Source organism: Lygodium microphyllum, chromosome 28, assembly GCF_053477565.2.
Source record: "Lygodium microphyllum isolate KBCC chromosome 28, Lygodium_microphyllum_v1.1.10, whole genome shotgun sequence".
Classification (NCBI taxonomy): domain Eukaryota; kingdom Viridiplantae; phylum Streptophyta; class Polypodiopsida; order Schizaeales; family Lygodiaceae; genus Lygodium; species Lygodium microphyllum.
This window is the reverse complement of record NC_141162.1, coordinates 127075850-127078916: the sequence shown is the minus strand read 5'-3', so window position 1 is coordinate 127078916 and position 3067 is coordinate 127075850. Positions and strand designations below refer to the sequence as shown.

The 3067-nt window shown below is 43.3% G+C and overlaps 1 pseudogene; it reads left to right on the top strand.

Annotated features, from left to right (window-relative positions):
* The first annotated feature begins 2189 nt into the window (after positions 1 to 2189).
* Positions 2190 to 2753, top strand: LOC148011986 (uncharacterized; annotated as a pseudogene).
* The last annotated feature ends 314 nt before the right edge of the window (positions 2754 to 3067 follow it).

The following is a 3067-nucleotide window of genomic DNA, read 5'->3' as shown; positions in this document are numbered from 1 at the left end:
TGGTTGCAGATTGGCAGGTACCTTAGTACACTAAGCAAAAGAGATGAATGGACAGATGAAGAGTTCAAGAAGATCAGAAGGAAAGCATATGGTTATTTTCTCAAGGACGGATTTCTTTGGAAACATCCAAAGAAAAGAGGCGGATTACCTTTGCGGGTTGTCTGTGATAGAGAGACACAGTTACAGGTGATGAGGGAGTTTCATGAGAGTCCTTGGGCTGGTCATAGAGGAGTATGGGCTACTTATGAGAAGATCAGGGAGAAATATTGGTGGAAAGGCATGTACAGAGATGTTTCTCACTTCGTTGAGACTTGCAGAGACTGCCAGATGTATTCAGTAGTGCGTCATAGAGATGAGCTTCATCCGACCTATCCGCTATGCATTCATTATAAGTGGGTAATTGATTTGGTTACCATGCCTATGGGTCTATGGCAGATGAGATACATTGTTTTGGCTAGAGAGGATCTTACCAATCATGTTGAGGGCAGATCTTTGAGAACGAAGACCACTAGTGCAGTGTGTAAGTTCTTATTGGAGGAAATTTTCTGCAGGTATGGTTGTGTGGGTAAGATCACTGCGGATCGTGGTGAATTGGATGCAGATGAAGCTAGGGAGTTTTTCTCTCAGCTAGGAATCAAATTGGCTCTAACCACAGCATACAATCCAGAGGGAAATGGGAAGAGTGAAAGAGGGCATCCGCCGATAGTGAAAGCATTAGCCAAAGCATGCAGAGGACGGATTGGAGAATGGCCGAGACTTCTACCATGTGCTTTATGGGCTAATCGTACGACTCATAGTGTTACTACAGGATATATGCCTGCAGAGTTGATGTATGGTCAGAAACCTGTTATGCCGATTGAGACTTGTGCTTTGACTTGGTCAGTTTTACCTTGGCAGGAGGACTTGACGAGAGAGGAGCTCTTAGCTCTTCGGATTCGACAGTTGGAGAGGAGACCTGAGGATATTCAGCTAGCTATTGACAGGTTGAAAGTTGCTAGACTAAGGAACAAGGACAGGTTTGATAGCAGGCATCGCTTGCGGCCTAGAGCAATAGAAGAGGGAGATTGGGTATTGGTCTTTGATAGCAGCCTTGAAAATCAGCATACTGCACTTCGGAAGATGGTGAAAAGATGGTTTGGGCCATACATAGTCAGACATGTCTTTGATAATGCAACATATGAGTTGACAGAATTGGATGGGACAGTGCTTAGAGTGCCAATTGCTGGAAAAAGAATCAAGATTTTCAAGAAAAGAGATGATGAGGATTATGCATTGGAAGAATTTTCGAGAGAAGAGCAACGTCAAGAAACTCCAATGGAAGAGACAGATGATATGGCTGATAATCTTGTTGATCTACCGGAAATGCATAACGAAGAGATTGATTTGTTTGTGGATCTTGATGATAATGATCATGGGTAAGTTGGCCCATCCGGAGGATGCGCAGGATTAGAGGGGGTGGATGTCGTATTGCTGCGCATTCGAGGTGTGAAAACCACCCAAAAATTGCGTGTGACTTGATACTTTGTATATACTCAGTTGTTGTGTTTACATTTATTTTCTGCGCATGAGTGAGCATGATGAGATGCTTTCAGCCTATGTTGATACATGTTGCTGCAAAAAGGTTTGGAATCATTGCTTGCCAAAATCCATTAGCACTATTGCTCGTAGACTCAGCAAAAAGAGGAGCCATTGACTGTTGGACGGATTCACGGTTTGAGCTTAATGACTGAGGCTGCTTCATCATGCGGTTTTGGGTTTCCTACAGAGCGAAAGAGGATGGCCCTGTCCTTCTGGGTTTGTGGTATCCATGGGAGCACGGTGGCCATGGCCATGAGCACACACAGGTGCATGCATATGTGACTACACACGCATCGGAGGAGAAGGAAGAAGCTAAAACTCCTACAAGTTCTAGAATAGATGGTTTAAAATTGAACCAAGAATAATAATATGGGAGTTACAAAGGCTAAAGAGGGGATTTTGAATGGTTAAAGAAGATGTGGATCAGGCTAGAAAAGGAAAAGCTTTTGATCTATTTTTGAAAAGAGGAGCTTTTTGAATCGGGAGAGAGAGGGAAAATAGTAAAAGGAGGAAAGAAAATAGACAAGGGGGAAAAAAATAGACGGGAGGGAAAAAAGGAGAACAGAGGATACGAATGGGAAACAGGTCGCAGGGAGTTGATGGGAGGGGGGTGAGACATGTTTTTCCTCTCCTCGCTTCAGGATACCATCCGCATACCTCCTCACAACCTCAGCTTGCCATTGCTGGACTCAATCCGAAGCCAAATCGAGACCCTCTTTTTGGACAAGGTCATCAAGGATTTGGGTCTGTGTGTCACAGTATATGACATACAATCGGTTGAAGGAGGCTTCGTATTTGCGGGTGATGGTGCTCCAACTTACACAGTTGAATTCCGGCTAGTCATGTTTCGGCCTTTCATTTGAGAAGTGCTTATCGGAAAGTTAAAGAAATGCGACAAATCTGGGCTCTTCTTGTCACATGATTTTTTTTATGATATTCACGTGCCAGAGCATCTTCTCCAACGGCAATCAAAATTTGATGAAGAGGAAAATCTCTGGGTATGGAATTATCAGGGGATAGACATGTTTATGGATCTAGAGGAAGAGGTCCGTTTCAGAGTTGAACAAGTGAAGTATCAACCTTTACCAATTGAGCAAGAGCCCAATGCAAAGCCATTCGCACCCATGGAAATAACAGGTGTCATCAATGCGGATGGTTTAGGACTGGTTTCGTGATGGAGTTAACGGACACGTCATAATCAAAGGAGTTGATTTGGACAATAGACCGGAGTTGTGAAGTGGTTCTTTTCAATATCTGAAGCATCTGTACAAGCCGTGACACCCCTAAAGTCATGTTTTTTTTAAACCATGCAAATTACTGATGTCAGAAGTGGTTCAGGTTGCAATCATATGCAAAGACTGTTTCTATATAACATACAAAGCTTAAACAAGGGGTGGGCAAAGACTGGCCATCTGCTTGTGCAAGCTCCTTTCTTGTAACCTTTTAGTTTTTGGAAAAACAGATTTTGACCCATGCAAATTGGCGTGGT